The 20,599-nt window shown below is 46.1% G+C and overlaps 1 protein-coding gene across 1 annotated transcript in view; it reads right to left on the bottom strand.

Annotated features, from left to right (window-relative positions):
- Window positions 1-1,329: 1,329 nt before the first annotated feature.
- Window positions 1,330-20,599, bottom strand: part of LOC124283426 (protein wech-like) — a 57,713-nt gene continuing 38,443 nt past the window's right edge. Inside the window, exon 3 of the transcript XR_006900340.1 lies at window positions 1,330-1,476. The gene's annotated coding sequence lies outside the window, so the exon portion shown is untranslated. The remainder of the gene's footprint in view (window positions 1,477-20,599) is intronic.

Genomic DNA, 20,599 nt, shown 5'->3' with positions numbered 1-20,599 from the left:
CATTACGAATTGACGTAGCATATGTTACATTTCACATTACACACATTCACAAGTGCAAATTCTTTTTATGTTTCTGGTTGAATACCATACGAGAATCGAACCTACACTCTCAGAGTCAGGTACCTAATCACCAGTAAACAATGACAACTATCTAACACTCATCCTGTCCTTTCTAAATGGCACTGTGCATTCATAACAATAGTATAACCATTGCAGACCTTATTGTCAAACTGTTTACTTCGTTCTTGCTTTCGGATCAGCTCTTTAAACATTGAAGCCCATTGCAGTTCTTGTGTGACCGATTCTTTCCCTTCAATAACCGCAATTCATTCCTGAATTCAACCCGGGCTTGATTGTGGCTTCATGATTGGACTACCAAATTGGTTATTTCTTCTTTGATTGGCATTCTAGAAATTGATGAGATAAGGACTGAGGATAATTCTGTTTCTGGATATACAATTTCAGTATTCTGTACAGGCGACGTTGCGACATAGATTCTAATGTCGTTGTCAAGCAGTTATAGTGTAGTTCATGTTTTACTGATGCTAGGATGCACGCAGTGAATCCATGACTATTCGAATTTGAGTTCCAGTAATTTTTTATTTTCGTGACACACAAGCACTGTCTCATGTCTGTCTACATACAATCCCCGTGGATAATCAACGATGTGTCGATATTCTCTGACAAACTCCCCCGACTCTGTCAGCTGTATTACCCTAGCAGTGTCTAGAAGCAAGATGTCCCCTTTCGTGGTAGTTGTGATATTACAAGGGAAGGTGAGTGGTCCGTATTTGGCAGGCGCAGATCTCCACACAACATCCCTCTCTGGCGTCAGACATGTCACAGACCTCTTCCCACAGTCAGACACAAGCATCTTGCCCTTGGTGTTGACACACATGTAGGCGGGGTAGGTAAATAGCGAGTCATCATTGAATGTAGTGATTGACCTCAACACGTGTCCAGCCATGTCCAGGATATCAACACATTTCCAATGACCTGCTGCTAGACATGAAGGATTCAGAACAGCCCAAACTGAAGTAACCCGTACGGGTTGTGGTGGTAGAGAGCAGCACCAGGTCAGGGGTCATTTTTATTGTTACAATCTGGAGGGAACGTTTGACAGCAACCATCACTCGCTTCTCAGTCAACAGTGTTATCGCATGTGGAGTGTTATCCAGCTTACTATGGCATGAGTGATTAGTTCTTGGGAAATATGATTTCACACATTTGTTTTTTGGGTCCGTAACAACACATGTCTGTACACCATCTACAACCAGAACTGTAACGTCTTGTAGGAAAGGCTCCTCATCATCATCCGACACCCTCCCATCAACCAGCACTGGAATTGGCAGATATTGCTCTCGATCCTGGTATGTGACGTCAATCTTCCCTAACTGTAGGTTATCCAGGACCTTCAGAACATTGTCAGTGTCTGGTGTAAACCTGATTCCATATATTCTCCCGGGTGTCTGTTGCCTCTGTATCCCTGACATCCTCCATCTCTACAGCTCCAGACTCCCGGGCCTGATACGCGTCATACAGGCCCATCTCACAGTCCGATACCAAGGCCTGGTCTATGAACTCACAATGTTGTCTGTACATCTGCATCTCGATCTCTTCAAGTTTAATATCTGCCTTATGTTGCTGTGTTTGTTGATATGTAATGTCCTTAACTTCATTCATCAGCAGTTTTTCCTTCTGTCTGATGCTGGCGATGACTCTCTCAACAACAGCAGATTTGATGTTGTTTTCAATATCTACTTTACTTTTCTCTTTTCTTCTCTTTTTGTGTGTGCCTTTTCTGAAGCAACATTTGGCTTCTATCTATTTTCTTTGACAATTCATTCACGTTCTTTCTCAAGTGATACTTTATGGTTGGCATCAATGATTCCATGGTAACGACAGACTCACATTTCCTGTGGTAAATTACGCAACATGTCTGACACACGGCTTTGTGACAGTCTTCACAGACGAACTTTATAACCTCACCCTTGTGTTCCCTGCATACAAACTTGCGTCTTTTGACCTTCACCTCTCCTGAAAGGTCACACATTTCATGGTCATGTGATGCTGGACTTGCACGATGCATCTTGCAGAGGAACACTTCACACTCAGAACACCATAAGGCTCCTGGAGTTGTCTCCCCTAACTTCTCACACAGCGAGCAACCCTTATTCTCGAAACGTTCGTAGCCCTAAGAATTCTCAACTTTTGTCTTAGCCAATGTGTTAAGAATGGGCTTAAGAAGTTGGTAGGGCTACGAACGTTTCGAGAATAGCTAGCCAGTAATCTGAATGTGGACATGTCTATGGTTATTCGGTATATCAGAATATGTTCATAAATTTAAATATTGTGCAATCAAGGTAAACTCCGTGCTGTCTTTAAGGCATAGATAGGGTGGTGGGTACAGGGTAAAGTGATGGCTTGTCCGGCTGAAGACCTGTGTTCAATTTACTCACATGGGTTTGATGTGTGACAGTGGTGTCAACTCATTTCACTCACTTACCCATGTAGATCAATCAGATTCATCAATGTACAGTTCTGATCACTATTGCCTATCCTGAGGATATATCATAATGTCATTGCCATTTGTATACTATTTTAGATATCCTATTTACCAGGGCATTCAGGGGCTTTACATTACACATTATATTAGCATTAGGTTGATACATAATAATCAGTATGTCAGTAAGTAGTTCCTAGGCTTGTCGCACCTTCAGTACTTGTTGTCTCCCCTAATTTCTCACACACCGAGCAAAACGAACCAGTATCTGAAAGTGGACATGTCTATGGTAATTCAACAATTCACAATGATATATTCATAAGCTTGTACAATCGACTTTGCTTTCAGATGTGGAAAGGGTTCTGTCGCTTCTCTTAAAGACTGAGAAATCCAGGTAAATTCATGACTATTTTAAGGCATAGAGAGAGTGATACCCCGAAGATCCCCTGATACCAGGTACCCTGAAGATCTACAAATATTCCTTCCATGTTGTGCCATTTGTATTTTAGACAAATTACATGTATATATATTTTCAAGGGCTTTTCGGGCTTAATCATACAATTCACACAAGTGACTGATAATAATCAGTAGGACAATCGGTATTTGCACCTGCAGTACTTGTAGAAGGTTCCTGTGTGTCAATCAGCCCTTGTATAATGATGCTGGCTTTGATCTGCCCCGCCCACTCCTCCACCGGCCTGCTGGGGTGGGGGACCTTGGTATCTTGTCGACAGGAGGGACAGGGGATGGTCTTGGACTGTACAGCATCTAGTCTGGTTTGGATGTATCAGTTGACACATTTCCTGCAGAATGTGTGATCACACCTCAGTGTACACGGGTCTGTGTACAGTTCCTGGCAAATCACACAGGTCAGGAATTCCGTCATTTTCTCCTCCCAGGACGTCGCCATCTGCACAACACGAATCACATCCGGGTTCTGATGATGCCCAGCCAGGTCACAAACTGCTCACTACTAAGTCGCTCTTGTGAAATGTGGGGGATACTGGGATAGCCTCTGCGGGTTCAACAGGGTCTTTTAAAAACACGTCTTTATTATTCCATAAAGAATGATACACGTACGTGTCGGTCGAGGTCACCCCACAAATGCTTGATGGGGTTGAGGTCGGGTTATTTGGAAGGCCATGGAAGCACTGTAATGTTCTCATTCTGAAGATTCTGAATAGTGGCATGTGCTGTGTGAAGCCTGGCATTATCTTACTGGAACAACTCCCTCTGGCGGTCAATGATCGGAACCATGTAAATCATTAAGATTTCGTCTCTGTACTGAATAACAGGTAAATTGTCCTGAAGGAGCACAAAGTAAGATTTCTGCGTGTAGGATATGGCTCCCCACATCATGACACTCGAGATCTCCACCGTATCGGTGAACCTGGGCGATACAATTCTGGGCAAATCGATCATTTAGACGTCGATAGACACGTACTCTTCCGTCACAGCACAGGTCTTTTGACTCGACGGCCAGCTTCTCGTAAACGATTACGAATGGTTTGCACCGACACCCTCCTCAAACCAGGCACTGCGCTTGCACTTGCAGTTGCTGTGTCACTTTGATTCCGAAAATGAACCAGTTCCTATCCTGGTACTCCAAGGTCTATATCAATCCGACGAAAATGCCAACGACCGTATAAAAGTAAAACGACCATACATAGGCAATGTCCCTGCTTACAATTCCTCTGAACTGTACGTGTATATTGTGAACCACTTTCCTCCATGACATTTTCCAGCAAGTTGACACTTTAGAACGTGAACGTGCATTAAAATTTCCCAAAGGAGCGTTTTTGTGCTATGCATTCGTTCCATTTACACAAACCAGCATTATACAGGCAAAATTATAACAATCAAACACTAATATTGAAAAATATTTCAAATTTCAACTATCAATATCACCTATGCGTTTCTTTTGGGAAGTGTATATAGTCATACTGTAAGTTTTACATGTTTACCCGAATGTCAGACATTTATAAAACACATAACAATGACAAAAACTATCATCGCTACATTTTAGTTTTAAAACCTCGGGTCTAACAATCCCTACTTTCGGTTTGTCTTCCTTTGAAATTTTGTGTGTTGATAGAACTAAGTACGTATGTAAAACAACATGCCTTAAATCTAAGTTGATGCTATCGATGTTCTGAATATATACGAGTTATTCACACGGGATGTATAACAGACCTGTATCTCCTGGGTGCCTTGAAATGAGCAGCTCACCTGTATTCCTGTCTCTTCCACGTAACACACAAGAGAGGTGACTAAAAGTGATCTGTAAGCTATCTAATCAACGCCAGTCAAGATTAAGCCGCCCCCTGCACTTTGCCCATCTTGCTTCATATCCATTATCTATTATAACACACCTATTAGTAATATCATCACACTGTACATCAACCTCGTTTATTGGATAAATTCAAATATCCTTCATGTATATATTCTCCTTGTCCATAATGTTGGTGCGCAGGGTGCAGGCAGGCAGGCAGGCAGGCAGCGGGCAGGCACGTAGGTGCAGGTGTGGGCGGGCGCAGGCAGGTGGCACGCGGGCGCCGCGCGCCCAGCGCAGCGGTGCGGCAGGCACGCGGGCGCCGCGCGTGCAGGCCGGGCGTGCGGCAGGCACGCGGGCGCGCGCAGGCAGGTGCAGGTGCAGTGAAGGCTGGCAGGCAGGTAGGTACGGGCGGGCAGGCACCCAGCGCAGCTGCAGGCAAAGGCCGGGCAGGCAGGCAGGGCACGTGGCAAGGCACGGTGCGGTGCAGGGCATGCAGGCAGTGTAGGGAATGCAAGGGCAGGTATGATAGATGGGGATAGAGATAGATATTCTTATCCCAAACCGAAACGAAGATCAAATGGCACACATTCCATCACGATAGACACGAAAACAATGGAAATATGGACTTATAACACACAACCCCTTCCCCCTCAACAGGCAGAGGGCCCCTCACTGCACCGGGCAATGACACCTGAACCAACACGGAAGCCAGGTAGTCCTGAACTTTTTACAAAATTGTTGCACAACCCTCACTCACACCTTTGTGAGGAGCCACCACAATGCCAATCCCACAGACACATGACAAGATCATGACCAAAGACACTGGAATAATCCCAACCAACACGACAGTCCATGACACCCCACCACACGCAGCCTTTGGCAACCAAGGATGACGATCTGCACCGACACAACCCGCACATTTCCACCCCCTCATAATCAATCACCGATGTCAACCGTCATTGTCTGACATCCCAGCCATGATCTAACCTTGGCTTCACATCATTCCACATCTATGACACAGTCTTGAAGATCCAGCACCCTGGCAGAGGAACCCCATGTCATCAGCAAGAAGAACCCACACTCCAACCCACAAACCACTGCAGAACTGACCCCTGTCCATAGGATCACACAACAATGACACTCCACCCACCCACTGCTTGACTGACGGGGAATGCATCCCGATTTTAAAACCCTCCAGCCACACAAACGATTCCTGAGCCACAGGACATCTTGACCTCCACAGGCTCAATCCACATCCACCACAGCTTCCATCAAATCACCATCCGTCAACCGATCAAACGTCTTCCATCATCCACAACCCACCATGCACACATCCCTCCATCAGACACGCAACTGCCTTCAACCCAGGCATCCAGGCAACCCACCACACAGGCCACACTGCACACCCACAGGCCATGATGGAACACACACACACATGTAATGCAGATCCAGGCACACATAACCCATGATAAGCACAACGGCTGGCATGCAGATCGCAGGCATGCAGGCACACCCAAGCAGGCAGGCAGAGTAAGTGCAGGCAATATGAGGCACAGAGGGCACGCATACAGAGGCATGCAGGGTGCAGGTGGCAGGGGGCAGGTGTGAAAATGTGCATGGTAGGTAGGGTAGTTGGGTGTGTAGGTGTGTGGTGTAGGTGGGCAGGTAGGTAGGTAGGTAGGTACGTAAGGGCAGGTAGGTGGTGTGTGTAGGGCATGTAGGTAGGCAGGGCACGTAAGGGCAGGCAGGCAGGGTGCAGGGGTGCAGGTGGGTGAGGTAGGGTAGGTAGGCGGGCAGGTAGGTAGCTGGGTGTAGATGGTGGGCAGGTAGGTAGGTAGGTAGGTGCGTAAGGGCAGGTAGGTAGGTGTAGGTTGGTAGGTGGGTGTAGGCAGACAGGTAGGCATGTAGGTGGTAAGGCAGGTGATGGCAGGGAGGTATGTATGTAGGTAGGTAGGTAGGTAGGTAGGTGTATAAATGGATGGTAAATAAATGTTCATGTCAACATAGTTCTATATAAATGTGAAATGCAGCCTAAAGAAGGTACAAACAGACACCCACGGTTCCACCCCCACAGAGGAAGAATCTCTGAGAATTGAACTGCTGACCAGGGTCTCAGAACATGGCCACAACAAGGAAACCATCCCTGCCAATGGAAACAGCACAAAGACCTGCATAACCAAATGAAGGAGCGATTCTTGTCATTCAATGAACAGTTTGGACGAGCCCATATGTATTTATGCATGGAATTCCAACCCCTGATTAGTTGTTATCGTAGTGGTGTATGACGGCGCAAGCCCAGAACCAGTCCTAGACGTGCAGTAGTTGACAACGGCCATGGAAGAATCTGTGCTAAAGCGAGTGTTTCTCAAGAACAAGGACATAATGCCATGTGACTTTAAACTCCTTACTCTTGTGGCACTGGTGATTTTCAGCTCACGGGTGAACGTATGACGTGACATGTTGTCCGTGATTATTGTCCACCAAATACGACCAGTTTGCACCAAACACATTAATCGATGTTGAACTATAAATATAGGTAGACATACAACACCAAAAGATATTATTTACCATGAAAAATATGTATTTATTAGATTCATATATTTTGAAATGTCAGAATCCACTGTTTAGTGAAGTGGACTAAAACATCAAACAACCGTTTTTGGTTTTGGTAAAAAAGGAAAGGAAAAATGTCACCGTGACACTCGTTCAATAAAAACACACACAATCAAACAGACAAATAAGTGTTAAAGCGATATAAAAGCAATACATATGTTTTGTTTAATGTTTCTATCATACGATATACGCTTAGAATATGCCACACCTGCCTAAAGCAGTCCCGTCTAAAATGTTTGGGCCCATTTTTGCAGGAAGGGGAAATGTATCCAATTTCTCGAGTGTCACTTCTGAGATTTTGTGTTATGTTAACATAACGAGGACACTCCAAAAGATTACGTTGAACTCTTTAAGACGTGATATCTCTACATTGGTCAAAAGATGTGATACAGATAGACAGACAGACGGACAGACAGACAGATAGATTTATTTCATAAATGTGGCCATGAGGCCAATAGTACAAAATGACAACTTAGATTAAAGCTTACAGGACACATGGAGATGATTTTGTTTACAAAATTTGATAGACGGAGTATGATATTATGCTTCTTAGTTTTTAGAAGATGTACAAATTTTTGTTTATTTGGGTTCATAATATAGATATCTGGTATGTAGTGAGTTCTTTCCGCTGCATATAAAGGACATTTCATTAACACATTTCATTATACAATAATCACATACAGTTACACTAATGTCATTGTCTTTAGATCTTCTATACAAAACTATTTTCAGATTGGTGGAGCCGCATCTGAATTTTGTTAAAACGAAGAGAGTGCAGTCAAATACAATTCTGGAACAATATCAGATTTAAAAGCAAAATACATGTAAACTGATTTTGAGTTTCTTATATCTTGCGCGCAGATCGATGCTCATGCTGTTGACCACTGGATTTTCTGGTCCAGACTCGATTATTTACAGACCGCCGCCATATAGCCGGAATATTACTGAGTGCGTGGTAAAACTAAATTCACTCACTCACTCTTATATCTTGCATCCATTCTTGGTAGTACATATCTTTACAACGTTGTTTAAAAGAGTTTAAAAACAATTCACAGTTTCCAACATTTTGATATATCCATACATAGGCAAAGCCATGTTGAAATAACATTGATCGTACTGCCAAAGCCCAGTTAACATCTCCATTATCGTCTAAACGTTTCAACATATCATAGGAACATAGACGTAGCCAGAACGAAACAACTCGTGTCATATAGTTTACATAGTCGGAATATAAAATTATAAGCAACATACGCTTAGAATGTTTAATAACTGCCTGATGCAGTCCATTACTCTGGTATAGCAATTCGACTTAACCGGTATAGAATGTTGGCGCTAATATTGCAGGAAGGGAAAATGAATCACTTTTCTTGAACATGACACTTCTGAGATCTTGTTTGATTAAAATAAAATATATTTACAATATCTGAACATCTGAAAGAATTGGTGGACCTAACAATTGTTGCATTAAACACCAAACAGGTCACAGCAAGTTGTGCAGGGCTAACATTTCTATCTACAGAAATACATACTGGGGTCGATGCAGGTAGCCCGTGGGTTCATATACTGTAAGGGAGACAACTACTGCAGGAAGATATGATTGTTGGACTCCGTTAACACAAGTGCTAAATATAAAATTAGCATAGAAAATTATCATATTAGTACAGGCCAGTACGAACTGACGTAACACGTGTCACATTCCAGATTACACAAGTACAAATTCTATTCTATTTTCCGGTTGAATACAACACAAGAATGGAACCTACACTCAGGTACAGTCAGGTACCTAATCACCAGTAAACAATGACAGCCATCGAACACTCATTATGTCCTTTCTAAATGTAACTGTGCATTCATAACACTAATACAGCCATGACAGACCTTAGTGTTAAATTACTTACTTCGTTTTTGTTTTTGGTCCAGCTGTACTTAAAAGAAGTAACTATTGAAGTCCATTACAATTATTGTGTTCAATATGTGCAATTCCTGAATTAAACCTTGAGCTTGATTATGGCTTCATAATTGTACAACCAAAGTGGTTATTTTTCATTATCATGTTCAGCTGGTCGAAATCAAATTCCTCACCATAAAGTGTACATTCATTCATAAGTCCTTTTACAGTCGTTTGTTTCTAAGAATACCACTTGATGGCTAAGATATACCTCACTCCCCACACTCCGTTTTTGATCTGTGACCAGTGTGTATGTTTCCAAATAAAGAGGACGTTCTGATGAGATACCACATCGCCGTACAACATCATGCCTCACCCAGTAGGGTATCCTGTTGTTCAGCATTGAGGGGACAGAGCAAGGAAAGCTTAGTGTCTATAGGCTGTGTCTTAGTAGGGTATACTGTTGTTCAGCATGGAGGGGATAGAGCAAGGACAGCTTGGTGTCAGTAGGCTGTGTCTTAGTAGGGTATCATGTTGTTCAGCATTGAGGGGATAGAGCAAGGACAGCTTGGTGTCAGTAGGCCGTGTGTTAGTAGGGTATCCTGTTGTTCAGCATTGAGGGGATAGAGCAAGGGCAGCTTGGTGTCAGTAGGCTGTGTCTTAGTAGGGTATCCTGTTGTTCAGCATTGAGGGGATAGAGCAAAGACAGTTTGGTGCCAGTAAGCTGTGTCTTAGTAGGGTATCATGTTGTTCAGCATTGAGGTGATAGAGCAAGGACAGCTTGGTGTTAGTAGGCTGTGTCTTAGTAGGGTTTCCCGTTGTTCAGCATTGAGGGGATATAGCAAGGACAGCTTGGTGTCAGTAGGCTGTGGCTTAGTAGGGTATCCTGTTGTTAAGCATTGAGGGGATAGAGCAAGGACAGCTTGGTGTTAGTAGGCTGTGTCTTAGTAGGGTATCCTGTTGTTCAGCATTGAGGGGACAGAGTAAGGAAAGCTTAGTGTCTATAGCCTGTGTCTTAGTAGGGTATACTGTTGTTCACCATGGAGTGGATAGAGCAAGGACAGCTTGGTGTCAGTAGGCCGTGTGTTAGTAGGGTATCCTGTTGTTCAGCATTGAGGGGATAGAGGAAGGACAGCTTGGTGTCAGTAGGCTGTGTCTTAGCAGGATATCCTGTTGTTCAGCAGTGAGGGGACAGAGTAAGGAAAGCTTAGTGTCTATAGCCTGTGTCTTAGTAGGGTATACTGTTGTTCAGCATGGAGGGGATAGAGCAAGGACAGCTTGGTGTCAGTAGGCCGTGTCTTAGTAGGGTATCCTGTTGTTCAGCATTGAGGGCATAGAGCAAGGGCAGCTTGGTGACAGTAAGCTGTGTCTTAGTAGGGTATCCTGTTGTTCAGCATTGAGGGATAGAGCAAGGGCAGCTTGGTGTCAGTAGGCTGTGTCTTAGTAGGGTATCCTGTTGTTCAGCATTGAGGGGATAGAGCAAGGACAGTTTGGTGCCAGTAAGCTGTGTCTCAGTAGGGTATCCTGTTGTTCAGCATTGAGGAGATAGAGCAAGGACAGCTTGGTGTCAGTAGGCGGTGTGTTAGTAGGGTATCCTGCTGTCCAGCATTGAGGGCATAGAGCAAGGGCAGCTTGGTGTCAGTTGGCTGTGTCTTAGTAGGGTATCCTGTTGTTCAGCATTGAGGGGACAGAGCAAGGAAAGCTTAGTGTCTATAGGCTGTGTCTTAGTAGGGTATACTGTTGTTCAGCATGGAGGGGATAGAGCAAGGACAGCTTGGTGTCAGTAGGCTGTGTCTTAGTAGGGTATCATGTTGTTCAGCATTGAGGGGATAGAGCAAGGACAGCTTGGTGTCAGTAGGCTGTGTGTTAGTAGGGTATCCTGTTGTTCAGCATTGAGGGGATAGAGCAAGGGCAGCTTGGTGTCAGTAGGCTGTGTCTTAGTAGGGTATCCTGTTGTTCAGCATTGAGGGGATAGAGCAAAGACAGTTTGGTGCCGGTAAGCTGTGTCTTAGTAGGGTATCATGTTGTTCAGCATTGAGGTGATAGAGCAAGGACAGCTTGGTGTTAGTAGGCTGTGTCTTAGTAGGGTTTCCTGTTGTTCAGCATTGAGGGGATATAGCAAGGACAGCTTGGTGTCAGTAGGCTGTGGCTTAGTAGGGTATCATGTTGTTCAGCATTGAGGGGATAGAGCAAGGACAGCTTGGTGTCAGTAGGCGGTGTGTTAGTAGGGTATCCTGCTGTCCAGCATTGAGGGCACAGAGCAAGGGCAGCTTGGTGTCAGTTTGCTGTGTCTTAGTAGGGTATCCTGTTGTTAAGCATTGAGGGGATAGAGCAAGGACAGCTTGGTGTTAGTAGGCTGTGTCTTAGTAGGGTATCCTGTTGTTCAGCATTGAGGGGACAGAGCAAGGAAAGCTTAGTGTCTATAGCCTGTGTCTTAGTAGGGTATACTGTTGTTCACCATGGAGTGGATAGAGCAAGGACAGCTTGGTGTCAGTAGGCCGTGTGTTAGTAGGGTATCCTGTTGTTCAGCATTGAGGGGATAGAGCAAGGACAGCTTGGTGTCAGTAGGCTGTGTCTTAGCAGGATATCCTGTTGTTCAGCATTCAGGGGACAGAGTAAGGAAAGCTTAGTGTCTATAGCCTGTGTCTTAGTAGGGTATACTGTTGTTCAGCATGGAGGGGATAGAGCAAGGACAGCTTGGTGTCAGTAGGCCGTGTCTTAGTAGGGTATCCTGTTGTTCAGCATTGAGGGCATAGAGCAAGGGCAGCTTGGTGACAGTAGGCTGTGTCTTAGTAGGGTATCCTGTTGTTCAGCAGTGAGATGATAGAGCAAGGGATAGAGCAAGTCAGTTGGCAGTTGTGTCTTTAGTAGGGTATCCTGTTGTTCAGCATTGAGGGGATAGAGCAAGGACAGCTTGGTGTCAGTAGGCTGTGTCTTAGTAGGGTATCCTGTTGTTCAGCATTGAGGGGATAGAGCAAGGACAGCTTGGTGTCAGTAGGCGGTGTGTTAGTAGGGTATCCTGCTGTTCAGCATTGAGGGGATAGAGCAAGGGCAGCTTGGTGTCAGTAGGCTGTGTCTTAGTAGGGTATCCTGTTGTTCAGCATTGAGGGATAGAGCAAGGACAGCTTGGTGTCAGTAGGCTGTGTCTTAGTAAGGCATCCTGTTGTTCAGCATTGAGGGATAGAGCAAGGACAGCTTGGTGTCAGTAGGATGTGTCTTAGTAGGGTATCCTGTTGTTCAGCATTGAGGGATAGAGCAAGGACAGCTTGGTGTCAGTAGGCTGTGTCTTAGTAGGGTATCCTGTTGTTCAGCATTGAGGGGATAGAGCAAGGACAGCTTGGTGTCAGTAGGCTGTGTCTTAGTAGGGTATACTGTTGTTCAGCATTGAGGGGATAGAGCAAGGACAGCTTGGTGTCAGTAGGCCGTGTCTTAGTAGGGTATCCTGTTGTTCAGCATTGAGGGGATAGAGCAAGGACAGCTTGGTGTCAGTAGGCTGTGTCTTAGTAGGGTATCCTGTTGTTCAGCATTGAGGGGATAGAGCAAAGACAGTTTGGTGCCAGTAAGCTGTGTCTTAGTAGGGTATCATGTTGTTCAGCATTGAGGTGATAGAGCAAGGACAGCTTGGTGTCAGTAGGCTGTGTCTTAGTAGGGTATCCTGTTGTTCAGCATTGAGGGGACAGAGCACGGACAGTTTGGTTCCAGTAAGCTGTGTCTCAGTAGGGTATCCTGTTGTTCAGCATTGAGGTGATAGAGCAAGGACAGCTTGGTGTCAGTAGGCTGTGTCTTAGTAGGGTTTCCTGTTGTTCAGCATTGAGGGGATAGAGCAAGGACAGCTTGGTGTCAGTAGGCTGTGTCTTAGTAGGGTATCATGTTGTTCAGCATTGAGGGGATAGAGCAAGGACAGCTTGGTGTCAGTAGGCTGTGTCTTAGTAGGGTATCCTGTTGTTCAGCATTGAGGGGATAGAGCAAGGGCAGCTTGGTGTCAGTAGGCTGTGTCTTAGTAGGGTATCCTGTTGTTCAGCATTGAGGGATAGAGCAAGGACAGCTTGGTGTCAGTAGGCTGTGTCTTAGTAGGGTATCCTGTTGTTCAGCATTGAGGGGATAGAGCAAGGACAGCTTGGTGTCAGTAGGCTGTGTCTTAGTAGGGTATCCTGTTGTTCAGCATTGAGGGGATAGAGCAAGGACAGCTTGGTGTCAGTAGGCTGTGTCTTAGTAGGGTATCCTGTTGTTCAGCATTGAGGGATAGAGCAAGGACAGCTTGGTGTCAGTAGGCTGTGTCTTAGTAGGGTATCCTGTTGTTCAGCATTGAGGGGATAGAGCAAGGACAGCTTGGTGTCAGTAGGCTGTGTCTTAGTAGGGTATCCTGTTGTTCAGCATTGAGGGGATAGAGCAAGGACAGCTTGGTGTCAGTAGGCTGTGTCTTAGTAGGAGGGCATCCTGTTGTTCAGCATTGAGGGGATAGAGCAAGGACAGCTTGGTGTCAGTAGGCTGTGTCTTAGTAGGGTATCCTGTTGTTCAGCATTGAGGGATAGAGCAAGGACAGCTTGGTGTCAGTAGGCTGTGTCTTAGTAGGGTATCCTGTTGTTCAGCATTGAGGGGATAGAGCAAGGACAGCTTGGTGTCAGTAGGCTGTGTCTTAGTAGGGTATCCTGTTGTTCAGCATTGAGGGATAGAGCAAGGACAGCTTGGTGTCAGTAGGCTGTGTCTTAGTAGGGTATCCTGTTGTTCAGCATTGAGGGGATAGAGCAAGGACAGCTTGGTGTCAGTAGGCTGTGTCTTAGTAGGGTATCCTGTTGTTCAGCATTGAGGGGATAGAGCAAGGACAGCTTGGTGTCAGTAGGCTGTGTCTTAGTAGGGTATCCTGTTGTTCAGCATTGAGGGGATAGAGCAAGGACAGCTTGGTGTCAGTAGGCTGTGTCTTAGTAGGGTATCCTGTTGTTCAGCATTGAGGGATAGAGCAAGGACAGCTTGGTGTCAGTAGGCTGTGTCTTAGTAGGGTATCATGTTGTTCAGCATTGAGGGATAGAGCAAGGACAGCTTGGTGTCAGTAGGCTGTGTCTTAGTAGGGTATCCTGTTGTTCAGCATTGAGGGGATAGAGCAAGGACAGCTTGGTGTCAGTAGGCTGTGTCTTAGTAGGGTATCCTGTTGTTCAGCATTGAGGGATAGAGCAAGGACAGCTTGGTGTCAGTAGGCTGTGTCTTAGTAGGGTATCCTGTTGTTCAGCATTGAGGGATAGAGAGCAAGGACAGCTTGGTGTCAGTAGGCTGTGTCTTAGTAGGGTATCCTGTTGTTCAGCATTGAGGGATAGAGCAAGGACAGCTTGGTGTCAGTAGGCTGTGTCTTAGTAGGGTATCCTGTTGTTCAGCATTGAGGGGATAGAGCAAGGACAGCTTGGTGTCAGTAGGCTGTGTCTTAGTAGTAGGGTATCCTGTTGTTCAGCATTGAGGGGATAGAGCAAGGACAGCTTGGTGTCAGTAGGCTGTGTCTTAGTAGGGTATCCTGTTGTTCAGCATTGAGGGGATAGAGCAAGGACAGCTTGGTGTCAGTAGGCTGTGTCTTAGTAGGGTATCCTGTTGTTCAGCATTGAGGGGATAGAGCAAGGACAGCTTGGTGTCAGTAGGCTGTGTCTTAGTAGGGTATCCTGTTGTTCAGCATTGAGGGGATAGAGCAAGGACAGCTTGGTGTCAGTAGGCTGTGTCTTAGTAGGGTATCCTGTTGTTCAGCATTGAGGGATAGAGCAAGGACAGCTTGGTGTCAGTAGGCTGTGTCTTAGTAGGGTATCCTGTTGTTCAGCATTGAGGGGATAGAGCAAGGACAGCTTGGTGTCAGTAGGCTGTGTCTTAGTAGGGTATCCTGTTGTTCAGCATTGAGGGATAGAGCAAGGACAGCTTGGTGTCAGTAGGCTGTGTCTTAGTAGGGTATCCTGTTGTTCAGCATTGAGGGATAGAGCAAGGACAGCTTGGTGTCAGTAGGCTGTGTCTTAGTAGGGTATCCTGTTGTTCAGCATTGAGGGGATAGAGCAAGGACAGCTTGGTGTCAGTAGGCTGTGTCTTAGTAGGGTATCCTGTTGTTCAGCATTGAGGGATAGAGCAAGGACAGCTTGGTGTCAGTAGGCTGTGTCTTAGTAGGGTATCCTGTTGTTCAGCATTGAGGGGATAGAGCAAGGACAGCTTGGTGTCAGTAGGCTGTGTCTTAGTAGGGTATCCTGTTGTTCAGCATTGAGGGATAGAGCAAGGACAGCTTGGTGTCAGTAGGCTGTGTCTTAGTAGGGTATCCTGTTGTTCAGCATTGAGGGGATAGAGCAAGGACAGCTTGGTGTCAGTAGGCTGTGTCTTAGTAGGGTATCCTGTTGTTCAGCATTGAGGGGATAGAGCAAGGACAGCTTGGTGTCAGTAGGCTGTGTCTTAGTAGGGTATCCTGTTGTTCAGCATTGAGGGATAGAGCAAGGACAGCTTGGTGTCAGTAGGCTGTGTCTTAGTAGGGTATCCTGTTGTTCAGCATTGAGGGGATAGAGCAAGGACAGCTTGGTGTCAGTAGGCTGTGTCTTAGTAGGGTATCCTGTTGTTCAGCATTGAGGGATAGAGCAAGGACAGCTTGGTGTCAGTAGGCTGTGTCTTAGTAGGGTATCCTGTTGTTCAGCATTGAGGGGATAGAGCAAGGACAGCTTGGTGTCAGTAGGCTGTGTCTTAGTAGGGTATCCTGTTGTTCAGCATTGAGGGGATAGAGCAAGGACAGCTTGGTGTCAGTAGGCTGTGTCTTAGTAGGGTATCCTGTTGTTCAGCATTGAGGGATAGAGCAAGGACAGCTTGGTGTCAGTAGGCTGTGTCTTAGTAGGGCATCATGTTGTTCAGCATTGAGGGGATAGAGCAAGGACAGCTTGGTGTCAGTAGGTTGTGTCTTAGTAGGGTATCATGTTGTTCAGCATTGAGAGGATAGAGAGCAAGGACAGCTTGGTGTCAGTAGGCAGTGTTTTAGTAGGGTATACTGTTGTTCACCATGGAGGGGATAGAGCAAGAACAGCTTGGTGTCAGAAGGCTCCGTCTTAGTAGGGCATCATGTTGTTCAGCATCGAGGGGATAGAGCAAGGACAGCTTGGTGGCAGTCGGTTGTGTCTTAGTAGGGTATCCTGTTGTTCAGCATTGAGGGGATAGAGCAAGGACAGCTTGGTGTCAGTAGGCTGTGTCTTAGTAGGGTATCCTGTTGTTCAGCATTGAGGGGATAGAGCAAGGAAAGTTTGATGTCAGTAGGCTGTGTCTTAGTAGGGTATCCTGTTGTTCAGCATTGAGGGGATAGAGCAAGGACAGCTTGGTGTCAGTAGGCTGTGTCTTAGTAGGGCATCATGTTGTTCAGCATTGAGGTGATAGAGCAAGGACAGCTTGGTGTCAGTTGGTTGTGTCTTAGTAGGATATCATGTTGTTCAGCATTGAGAGGAGAGAGCAAAGACAGCTTGGTGTTAGTAGGCTGTGTCTTAGTAGGGTATACTGTTGTTCAGCATTGAGGGATAGAGCAAGGACAGTTTGATGTCAGTAAGCTGTGTCTTAGTAGGGTATCCTGTTGTTCAGCATTGAGGGATAGAGCAAGGACAGCTTGGTGTCAGTAGGCTGTGTCTTAGTAGGGTATCCTGTTGTTCAGCATTGAGGGGATAGAGCAAGGACAGCTTGGTGTCAGTAGGCTGTGTCTTAGTAGGGCATCCTGTTGTTCAGCATTGAGGGGATAGAGCAAGGACAGCTTGGTGTCAGTAGGCTGTGTCTTAGTAGGGTATCCTGTTGTTCAGCATTGAGGGGATAGAGCAAGGACAGCTTCGTGTCAGTAGGCGGTGTCTTAGCAGGATATCCTGTTGTTCAGCATTGAGGGGATAGAGCAAGGACAGCTTGGTGTCAGTAGGCGGTGTGTTAGTAGGGTATCCTGCTGTCCAGCATTGAGGGGATAGAGCAAGGGCAGCTTGGTGTCAGTTGGCTGTGTCTTAGTAGGGTATCCTGTTGTTAAGCATTGAGGGGATAGAGCAAGGACAGCTTGGTGTCAGTAGGCTGTGTCTTAGTAGGGTATCCTGTTGTTAAGCATTGAGGGGATAAAGCAAGGACAGCTTGGTGTTAGTAGGCTGTGCCTTAGTAGGGTATTCTGTTGTTCAGCATTGAGGGGATAGAGCAAGGACATCTTGGTGTCAGTAGGATGTGTCTTAGTAGGGTATCCTGTTGTTCAGCATTGAGGGGATAGAGCAAGGACAGCTTGGTGTCAGTAGGCAGTGTCTTAGTAGGGTATCCTGTTGTTCAGCATTGAGAGGATAGAGCAAGGACAGCTTGGTGTCAGTAGGCTGTGTCTTAGTAGGGTATCCTTTTGTTCAGCATTGAGGGGATAGAGCAAGGACAGCTTGGTGTCAGTAGGCTGTGTCTTAGTAGGGTATCCTGTTGTTCAGCATTGAGGGGATAGAGTAAGGATAGGTTGGTGTCAGTAGACTGTGTCTTAGTAGGGCATCATGTTGTTCAGCATTGAGGGGATAGAGCAAGGACAGCTTGCTGTCAGTAGGCTGTGTCTTAGTAGGGTATCATGTTGTTCAGCATTGAAGCGATAGAGCAAGGGCAGCTTGGTGCCAGTCGGTTGTGTCTTAGTAGGGTATCCTGTTGTTCAGCATTGAGGGGATGGAGCAAGGACAGCTTGTAGTCAGTAGGCTGTGTCTTAGTACGGTATCCTGTTGTTCAGCATTGAGGGGATAGCGCAAGGACAGTTTGATGTCAGTAGGCTGTCTTAGTAGGGTATCCTGTTGTTCAGCATTGAGGGGATAGAGCAAGGACACCTTGGTGCCAGTCGGTTGCGTCTTCGTAGGGTATGCTGTTGTTCAGCATTGAGGGGATAGATCAAGGACAGCTTGGTGTCAGTAGGCTGTGTCTTCGTACGGAATCCTGTTATTCAGCATTGAGGGGATAGCGTAAGGACAGTTTGATGTCAGTAGGCTGTCTTAGTAGGGTATCCTGTTGTTCAGCATTGAGGGGATAGAGCAAGGACAGCTTGCTGTCAGTAGGCTGTGTCTTAGTAGGGCATCATGTTGTTCAGCATTGAGGTGATAGAGCAAGGACAGCTTGGTGTCAGTTGGTTGTGTCTTAGTAGGGTATCATGATGTTCAGCATTGAGAGGAGAGAGCAAAGACAGCTTGGTGTCAGTAGGCAGTGTTTTAGTAGGGTATACTGTTGTTCACCATGGAGGGGATAGAGCAAGAACAGCTTGGTGTCAGAAGCCTCCGTCTTAGTAGGGCATCATGTTGTTCAGCATCGAGGGGATAGAGCAAGGACAGCTTGGTGGCAGTCGGTTGTGTCTTAGTAGGGTATCCTGTTGTTCAGCATTGAGGGGATAGAGCAAGGACAGCTTGGTGTCAGTAGGCTGTGTCTTAGTACGGTATCCTGTTGTTCACCATTGAGGGGATAGCGCAAGGAAAGTTTGATGTCAGTAGGCTGTCTTAGTAGGGTATCCTGTCGTTCAGCATTGAGGGGATATTGCAAGGACAGCTTGGTGTCAGTAGGCTGTGTCTTAGTAGGGCATCATGTTGTTCAGTATTGAGGTGATAGATCAAGGACAGCTTGGTGTCAGTTGGTTGTGTCTTAGTAGGATATCATGTTGTTCAGCATTGAGAGGAGAGAGCAAAGACAGCTTGGTGTTAGTAGGCTGTGTCTTAGTAGGGTATACTGTTGTTCAGCATTGAGGGGATAGCGCAAGGAAAGTTTGATGTCAGTAAGCTGTCTTAGTAGGGTATCCTGTCGTTCAGCATTGAGGTGATAGATCAAGGACAGCTTGGTGTCAGTAGGCTGTGTCTTAGTAGGGTATACTGTTGTTCACCATGGAGGGGATAGAGCAAGAACAGCTTGGTGTCAGAAGGCTCCGTCTTAGTAGGGCATCATGTTGTTCAGCATCGAGGGGATAGAGCAAGGACAGCTTGGTGCCAGTCGGTTGTGTCTTAGTAGGGTATCCTGTTGTTCAGCATTGAGGGGATAGAGCAAGGACAGCTTCGTGTCAGTAGGCGGTGTCTTAGCAGGATATCCTGTTGTTCAGCATTGAGGGGATAGAGCAAGGACAGCTTGGTGTCAGTAGGCGGTGTGTTAGTAGGGTATCCTGCTGTCCAGCATTGAGGGGATAGAGCAAGGGCAGCTTGGTGTCAGTTGGCTGTGTCTTAGTAGGGTATCCTGTTGTTAAGCATTGAGAGGATAGAGCAAGGACAGCTTGGTGTTAGTAGGCTGTGCCTTAGTAGGGTATCCTGTTGTTCAGCATTGAGGGGATAGAGCAAGGACATCTTGGTGTCAGTAGGATGTGTCTTAGTAGGGTATCCTGTTGTTCAGCATTGAGGGGATAGAGCAAGGACAGCTTGGTGTCAGTAGGCTGTGTCTTAGTAGGGTATCCTGTTGTTCAGCATTGAGAGGATAGAGCAAGGACAGCTTGGTGTCAGTAGGCTGTGTCTTAGTAGGGTATCCTGTTGTTCAGCATTGAGGGGATAGAGCAAGGACAGCTTGGTGTCATTAGGCTGTGTCTTAGTAGGGTGTCCTGTTCTTCAGCATTGAGGGGATAGAGCAAGGATAGGTTGGTGTCAGTAGACTGTGTCTTAGTAGGGCATCATGTTGTTCAGCATTGAGGGGACAGAGCAAGGACAGCTTGGTGTCAGTAGGCTCTGTCTTAGTAGGGTATACTGTTGTTCAGCATTGAGGGGATAGAGCAAGGACAGCTTCGTGTCAGTAGGCGGTGTCTTAGCAGGATATCCTGTTGTTCAGGATTGAGGGGATAGAGCAAGGACAGCTTGGTGTCAGTAGGCTGTGTCTTCGTACGGAATCCTGTTATTCAGCATTGAGGGGATAGCGTAAGGACAGATTGATATAAGTAGGCTGTCTTAGTAGGGTATCCTGTTGTTCAGCATTGAGGGGATAGAGCAAGGACAGCTTGGTGTCAGTAGGCTGTGTCTTAGTAGGGTATCATGTTGTTCAGCATTGAGGTGATAGAGCAAGGACAGCTTGGTGTCAGTTGGTTGTGTCTTAGTAGGGTATCATGATGTTCAGCATTGAGAGGAGAGAGCAAAGACAGCTTGGTGTCAGTAGGCTGTGTCTTAGTAGGGCATACTGTTGTTCACCATGGAGGGGATAGAGCAAGAACAGCTTGGTGTCAGAAGGCTGGCCTTAGTAGGGCATCATGTTGTTCATCATCGAGGGATAGAGCAAGGACAGCTTGGTGCCAGTCGGTTGTGTCTTAGTAGGGTATCCTGTTGTTCAGCATTGAGGGGATAGAGCAAGGACAGCTTGGTGTCAGTAGGCTGTGTCTTAGTACGGTATCCTGTTGTTCACCATTGAG

The sequence above is a fragment of the Haliotis rubra genome, unplaced genomic scaffold (assembly GCF_003918875.1).
Source record: "Haliotis rubra isolate DU_JTF1 unplaced genomic scaffold, ASM391887v1 Scf315, whole genome shotgun sequence".
Taxonomy (NCBI): Eukaryota; Metazoa; Mollusca; class Gastropoda; order Lepetellida; family Haliotidae; genus Haliotis; species Haliotis rubra.
This window is presented reverse-complemented; position numbering and strand designations above follow the sequence as displayed.